General features: G+C 46.8%; 1 protein-coding gene across 2 annotated transcripts in view; it reads left to right on the top strand.

Moving 5' to 3' along the window:
- Positions 1–3303: 3303 nt before the first annotated feature.
- IFT140 (intraflagellar transport 140) overlaps positions 3304–8389 on the top strand; it is a 128202-nt gene continuing 123116 nt past the window's right edge. For both annotated transcript variants that reach the window (XM_056533603.1, XM_056533601.1), the window contains exon 1: positions 3304–3521. The gene's annotated coding sequence lies outside the window, so the exon portion shown is untranslated. The remainder of the gene's footprint in view (positions 3522–8389) is intronic.

Here is an 8389-nt window from a genome sequence, read left to right as displayed (position 1 = left end):
ATTTTGGGGGTCTTTTTTGCCTTTTACTTCTTGTGAAAACAAAAAGTATGTGGCAACACCAGCATGTTAGTGTAATTTTTTTATTTTTTTACACTAACAGGCTGGTGTAGACCCCAACTTTTCCTTTTCATAAGGAGTAAAAGGAGAAAAAGCCCCCCAAAATTTGTAACGCAATTGCTCAAAAGTACGGAAATACCCCATATGTGGCCCTAAACTGTTTCCTTGAAATACGACAGGGCTCCGAAGTGAGAGAGCGCCATGTGCATTTGAGGACTAAATTAGGGATTTGCATAGGGGCGGACATAGGGGTATTCTACGCCAGTGATTCCCAAACAGGGTGCCTAGAGCTGTTGCTAAACTCCCAGCATGCTTGGACAGTCTGTGGCTGTCCGAAAATGCTGGGAGTTGTTGTTTTGCAACAGCCAGAGGCTCCGTTTTGGAAACACTGCCATACGATACGTTTTTCATTTTTATTGGGGGGGACAGTGTAAGGGGGTGTATATGTAGTGTTTTATTCTTTATTTTGTGTTAGTGTAGTGTAGTGTTTTTAGGGTACATTCACACAGGCGAGGGTTAACGATGAGTTTCCCACTAGGAGTTTACACTCTAACTTGAAGTAGGAAACTCACTGTAAACCTTCCCGTGTGAATGTACCCTGTACATTCACATGGGGGGGGGCAAGCCTCCAGCTATTTCAGAACTACAACTCCCAGCATGCACTGACAGACCGTGCATGCTGGGAGTTGTACTTTTGCAACAGCTGGAGGCACACTGGTTGGAAGAGCTTCACTTAGGTTCTGTTACCTGACTCAGTATGTTCCAACCAGTGTGCCTCCAGCTGTTGCAAAACTACAAATCCCAGCATGTACTGATCGCCGAAGGGCATGCTGAGAGATGTAGTTATACAACAGCTGGAGGTACGCAAATACAACTCCCAGCATGGTGAGACAGCCTTTTGCTGTTCGTGCATGCTGGTAGTTGTAGTTTTGTAACATCTGGAGGGCTACAGTTTAGAGACCACTGTATAGTAGTCTCCAAACTGTAGCCCTCCAGATGTTGCTAGGCAACTACTCACCGGCTTCTGTAGTCTGTTCCAGGGAGCCGCACCAGGGAGCCGCACGCCATCGTCGCACGACTGGCGATCCTGATCCTTACCTATTGAATTAGGGTCCCTGCTGTACAGTTTGATTTTTTGGAATTATATATACATATTTCTTAAAATTGTAATTGTATATGTATGGTGGAGCTCACTAGTAGTAGCTTCTAGGGTTATATACCCATGTATCAATAAAAAGTGTATTCAGTTTCCAGGTTTTGCTCATACCTGAGTGGTCCGTTCCATGTTTTACCATTGTTCTTAATTTGAAGTGATGTCACTTGCATGTGACCACACAATTTTCTATTTAAACATGTCTTTGCTGTCAATGTGTTATGCCATGATTAAGCGTCCTGCTTGACCCGAAACGCGTTGGTTTTACCTGTGCTGTCCATGCATCTTTAATAAAGTTTCCTGTTTTGCACTCCACCGTGCTGGATATTCCTTTTTGCTGCCCTACATCCTTAAAGACTCAGGATGCAGGGCGTATGCATTCGCCCTGCGTCCTGAAGAATGACAAATGTGCAAAAAAAAAAAAAACTCAAGAAAGGGGCAAATACTTTTTCACAGCAGTGTACATAATTCACATAAGTAAAGCCCAGGGTATAAAAGTGTTGAAATAAGAAAACAAAAAATATTACAGAACCTGGCCCAGACAGAATTCTGAAAAACAAAGTACAATAAAAAAATGCCCACATACATGTACATCTTCATTTTTCTGACATTTTTTCTACCTATCTATAGTGGTCTATGGGAGGAGAAACAACACAACTTAAAAAATAAAAAAAATACCATAACTAGTGCATGCAGTGATTTTGAAATGTTGGAATTAAGCCAAAAAACACTACTAAAGGGTTCAATAATGCCAAAAGTAAACACTATGAGGAGATTTATCAAAACCAGTACAGAGGAAAAGTTGCTTAATTTGGCAAATATGTGGCTTTTGTGGACAAAAAGGCTGTGTTTTTTCCAGTCTGAGGGTATGTTCAGACGAGCGGATTTTCCATGCGTATTTCGCTGCGGATGCGCCACTGAAGGACCTCTATATGCTGCCTTTACATGTGCCTGCTCTGAGCGGTAATACACCGATAAGAGCAGACACACTGCGATGTGCTAGTGGCCGCGCGCATGCGCCTTTTACAGCTTCAGAGTGTCTGCATGTAGCGACGTATTGCCTCTCCGAGCAGGCACATATAAAGGCACCATACAGAGGTCCTTCAGCAGCGGATCTGCAGAGTAAAATACGCTATAAATCTGCTCGTCTGAAGGTAACCTAAAGCAGTGGTCTCCAACATTTAGCTCTTCAGCTACTGCAAAACAACAGATCCTGGCAAGCTGGGAGTTGTAGTCTCACAACAGCTGGAGAGCCATAGGTTGAAGACTATTGCAGGTGGTTTTGAGGGTCAAAATTGTTAGAAATGTTACTTAAATGTCCTAAGTGTTTGCAGTAACTGCTCCTTATATGACCAGGGCAGATGGTATATAGTTATAGAGCCCAGTTCATATAATAATAAGAAGATATATGTACCAGGCTGTGACCAGTTAGTGCCCATCACATGCCAGTCTCATGACCTATTATCTCAGACATATAGGGAGAGATTGATCAAAACTTGTGCTGAGGAAAAATGGACCAGTTTCCCATAGCAACCAATCAGATTGCTGATTTTATTTTTCAGAGGCCTTTTCAAAAATGAAAGAAGCAATCTGATTGGTTGCTATGGGCAACTGGTCAACTTTTTCTCTGCACAAGTTTCCATATATCTCCCTCAAACTTACAATTGGAGCAATATACAGCTATAATATACATTGGATGTGTAACTGAACAGAAATATGTGATGATATTAATGAAGGTTACAATGATTTAGAGTAGGGCTTGCCACTAGATGATCCGTAAAGTGAGGTATAACCTGAAATCAAAGCACGCACCCCGACACACAACAAGAAATAATACTCACAGACACTTAGACACACAACAAGAGGTACAAATAACACACCTGTAAGGCTCAAATATCTGTCAAAGGCTGCTCTGATGTGCGAGATGCTGTGGATGCTCCAACTGTCGATCGAGTGAGTGATGGTTGGTCGTCAGGTCAACAGAAAAAGATTCCGTGCAGGTGCCAGGAACCGACCAATCACAGGCCAGCTCACTTGTATCCAGACCGACCAATCATAGGCCAGATCACCAGTATGCAGACCAACTGACCAACGGCCAGTTCTCCATTATACAGCTGATATGCTAGATAGATATTTGATACACATGTCATGTAGTTTTGGATTGATAACCAATATCCCTGCTGAAACCTCTATAATACAGGACATTGACATCGGTCCCCTATAATTATTAATGGAAGTGCCTGTCCTCAAAGCAAAAGCTGACCCTCAGTATATTTCCTATATATAATTTACATTTATAGACACCACACAGGTAAATCCGCATATGTGCTACTCCATGTCACCTGGGACCTCATCCAACTGCTCATATGTTATGTTTCCTTCCCTGTATAGGAGACTGAATTGTAAGCAATAACTAATACAAAAATGAAGGCATATTGAAAAAATAAGAATATTTAAAGTTACAAAAGGTTTTTCATGATCTTGCATGACTAATTAAAAAGTATAAGGCAGTGTATTATATACAGGCCATGGGGCTATTATCCCTTATGATACACAACCCAGCTGCTGTAGAACCTCTTTTGAGCTTCCAAATGGATAGCTCATTTGCACCACTTCTTCCAGTTAGTACCAAGGAGAGTTGTGTGCCCTCATTTTCAAACAACATGGGTAATATATTTGGTCCTGAAAAAAATAGTTGTGAGTATGTTTAGTCGGGTGCAGGTCCATCACAATAACCTGTTTCCATATGGACATTAAAATGAGGTACATATACATAACTAGTTATTTCTCTATATCTACTACTGCACATATTGAGGTATTATGGTTGTGTAAGGGTTGAAATGTTCATTCTTTGGCGTGTCTGGGCTCCGTAATTTCTTAGCAGTGTGAATGGGTCACTTGAAAAACCATTTACACTAACATTAGATTCATGCAGCCAAAATTCTGTAGCGTGAATGTAACCTCTCCTTTATTGATTGGTGATTGGCTGAGTGGTCTGACACTCCTGCTGGTCTCCGAAGGTGAGGGCTGGAACGCTTCAGGAACTGGTAAGTAGAGTGGCGAGAGTCGGGCCCTGAACAGTGGATTGCGGGGTGTCCCAGCATTAACCTGTTGGGGACAGAGGGCGTATAGATACTCCCTCCCGTCCCGGAACTTAAGGCGGTGATCGGACCAGGATGACTGCTGATATCTATCAGCAGGCATCACGTGGCAATGCCTAGGGGGTCCTGAGACCCTCCCATGTCAATTTAGAACGGCGATTTGCGGTGATCCGGGCCAATCAGGTCACTGTTGACCCCATCGCCCAGAAAATAACAGTGATCGGAGCTGTCTCTGAAGGATAGGAGCGAGGTGGCAGTGCTGCCACCTCCTCCTATTCCCTGCCATTGGTCGGTCAGTACGACCACCAACAGCAGTTGTGGGCGGGGGGGGGTTAGAGTTAATTTCCCCTGCTCTGCCCACCGATCGAAGTCTGGGCAGAGCGGGGGGGGGGGGGGGGGACATGGGCGGCGAGGGGGGTAGCATGGCCGGCTTACCCGTACCGGCAGCGGCATCATGGAGGAGCGGCGGCATTGGCGTCAGCAGGAGGACTGCATCCGGAAAGTGTGGCGGTGGAAGAGGCTGCAGTGAAGATAGCCGGTAAGGGATCTTCACTGTGGCTTTCTAAAAGTTGCAAAACTACAACTCCCAGCATGCCCAGACAGCCAAAGGCTGTCTGGGCATACTGAGAGTTGTAGTTTTGTAACATCTGGAGGGCCACAGTTTGGAGACCACTATATGGTGGCCTCCAAACTGTAGCCCTCCTGATGTTGCAAAACTACAATTCCCAGCATGCCCAGACAGTCAGGAATGCTGGGTGTGTAGTTCTGCAATATCTGGCCCTTCAAATGTTGAATAACTACAACTCCCAGCATGCCTGGACAGTCTGGGCATGCTTGGAGTTGTAGTTTTGCAACATCTAGAGGGCTACAGTTTGGAGACCACTACTTAGCAGTCTCTAAACAGTTTTTCCCCACTTGTTGCATGACTACAACTCCTGCAATTCCCAGACTGTCCAGGCGTGCTGGGAGTTGTAGTTCTGCAACATCTGAAGGGCCAGATATTTAAGAACTACACGCCTAGCATCCCTGACTGTCTGGGCATGCTGGGAATTGTAGTGTTGCAACAGCTGTAGGCACACTGGTTGTGTCTGTTTCCTAACTCATTGATTCCAACCCGTGTGCCTCCAGCTTTTGCAAAACTACAACTTCAAGAATGCACTGACAGACTACACATGCTGGGAGTTGTAGTTTTGCAACAGCTGGAGGTGCACGGGTTGGAATCACTGAGCTACAGTCTGTTTCTTAACTCAGTGGTTCCCCACCAGTGTGCCTACAGCTGTTGCAAAACTACAATTGCCAGCATGTACGGTCTTTCAGTGCATTCTGGGAGTTGTAGTTTTGTACAGGGTACATTCACACGGGCGGGTTTACAGTGGGTTTCCTTCTACAATTTTGAGCTGCAGCAAATTTCCTGCCACAGCTCAAACTCCCAGCGGAAAAGTCACTATGAACCTCCGCCCACGTGAATGTACCCTAAAAACACTACACTACACTAAGAAATAATAAAAAGTTAAACACTACATATACGCCCCCTTACACATCCCTGCCCCCCCCCCCCCCCCGAATAAAAATGAAAAACATCTCATACGGCAGTGTTTCCTAAACGGAGCCTCCAGCTGTTGCAAACTGCTAGGCGACTACTCACCAGCTTCCGTAGTCTGTACCAGGGAGCCGCACGCCATCCCCGTCCGCCGCCGCCGATCATCGGTAAGGGACCTCCACCGCCGCTGCCCCTGTCACAGGACAGTTCTCCCGTTCTGCCCAGATTACCGTGGGTGGGCAGAACGGGGGAACCGAACAATAACCCCTCCGCCCCCGATCTGCTATTGGTCGGTCGCTTCTGAACGACCAATAGCAGGTATAGGAGGGGTGGCACCCCTGCCACCTCACTCCTATCCCTTTAGTGGGACACACCCGATCCCCGTTATTTTCTAGGTCACCGGGTCACCGGAGACCCATATGACCCGGAATTGCCGCAGATGGGGAGGGGGGGTGTCAGGACCCCCCTGGGCGATGTGCTGAGATGCCTGCTGAAAGATTTCAGCAGGCATCCTGGTCTGGTCCCCGACCAGCTAGCAGCGGGGACCGGAATTCCCATGGGCGTACCTGTACGCCCTACATCCTTAAGGACTCAGGATGCAGGGCGTATGCATACGCCCTGTGTCCTGAAGAGGTTAAAGGAGTACTCCGGAGCTAAAGTTTTTTGGACCATTTAAAAAAGAATCCTAAATTATATAACATTGTTAATTACCTCCACTCAGTAATATGCAGGCATCCTCGAGTTTCCGAAATCCGGAAGTACAGCCTAGGTTTCTCAATGATGAATTTCCTCCCCTATTCATTCTGCTTGCCGCGGCCATTATGGTAACGAAACGTCACCTTTGTAATCATCCTCCCCGCTCTCTGCTGGCCCCCCTAGCCTCCTGTGGGTCACTCCCACAGTTTACATATTCATGGCATATTCGTTTGCACAGCCGCGATTCGCTGTGCTGTGCAAACGCCCCTGGTCAATCACAGTCTTCCGTATGCACCTGCGCACTCACTACATAGCTGGTGTGAGGGGCATACTTGCGCTCCCGTGCAGACTTGCGTCTGCTCCTCCCCCAGCTCTCCGAAGATTTAAGAAGCTAGAGCTGTGGGAGGGCAGAGCAAGGGGAGAGAAGGTAAACGCCCCCTCCCTCATCTCCCCATCCTGAGCTCGGGAGGACACAGGTCTGCACGGGGAGAGAGTACACGCCCCCTCCCTCATCTCCCTATCCTGAGCTCGGGAGGACACAGGTCTGCACGGGGAGAGAGTACACGCCCCCTCCCTCATCTCCCTTCCCTGCCTCCCTGAGCTCGGGCTGGGCTGAGCTCAGGAGGACGCAGATCTGCACGGGGAGAAAGAAGCCAGAGCAGTGTTCCTTATATCCTCTGCCTGAGCTCTGTCTGTGTCCACTGTGCACGGGATTCATACACTGCAGGGACTGGGAATAAATCTCTAACTGGAGATTATTTCTGTGGGGGGGGGGGGGGGTTTGTAGTCCCTGTTATGTGTGTGTATGCCAGGAGTTGTAGTCCCTGTTATGTGTGTGTATGCCAGGAGTTGTAGTCCCTGTTATGTGTGTGTATGCCAGGAGTTGTAGTCCCTGTTATGTGTATCCCAGGACTTGTAGTCCCTGTTATGTGTGTGTAAACCGGGAGTTGTAGTCCTGTTATGTGTGTGTATGCTAGTGTTTCCCAACCAGGGAATGCTGGGAGTTGTAGTCCCTGTTATGTGTGTGTGTATGTAGTGTTTCCCAACCAGGGAATGCTGGGAGTTGTAGTCCCTATTATATCAGGGACTACAACTCCCAGCATTCCCTGGTTGGGAAACATTAGCATACACACACACATAACAGGTACTACAACTCCTAGCATACACACACATAACAGGGACTACAACTCCCAGCATTCCCTTGTTGGGAAACACTAGCATACACACACATACCAGGGACTACAACTCCTGGCATACACACACACATGTGTGTGTATGCTAGTGTTTCCTAACAAGGGAATGCTGGGAGTTGTATTCCCTGTTATGTGTGTGTATGCCAGGAGTTGTATCCCTGTTATGTGTGTGTATGCCAGGAGTTGTAGTCCATGTTATGTGTGTGTATGCCAGGAGTTGTAGTCCCTGTTTTGTGTGTGTATGCCAGGAGTTGTAGTCCCTGTTATGTGTGTGTATCCCAGGAGTTGTAGTCCCTGTTATGTGTGTATGCTAGTGTTACCCATCCAGGGAATGCCATGAGTTGTAGTCCATATTATATGTGTATGCTAATGTATCCCAAACAGGGAATGCTGGGAGTTGTAGTCCCTGTTATGTGTGTGTATGCCAGGAGTTGTAGTCCCTGGTATAACAGGGACTACAACTCCCAGCATTCCCTGGTTGGGAAACACTAGCATACACACACATAACAGGGACTACAACTCCTGGCATACACACACATAACAGGGACTACAACTCCAAGCATTCCCTGGTTGGGAAACACTAGCATACACACACATAACAGGGACTACAACTCCCAGCATTCCCTGGTTGGGAAACACTAGCTTACAC

The sequence above is a fragment of the Hyla sarda genome, chromosome 8 (assembly GCF_029499605.1).
Source record: "Hyla sarda isolate aHylSar1 chromosome 8, aHylSar1.hap1, whole genome shotgun sequence".
Classification (NCBI taxonomy): domain Eukaryota; kingdom Metazoa; phylum Chordata; class Amphibia; order Anura; family Hylidae; genus Hyla; species Hyla sarda.
This window is presented reverse-complemented; position numbering and strand designations above follow the sequence as displayed.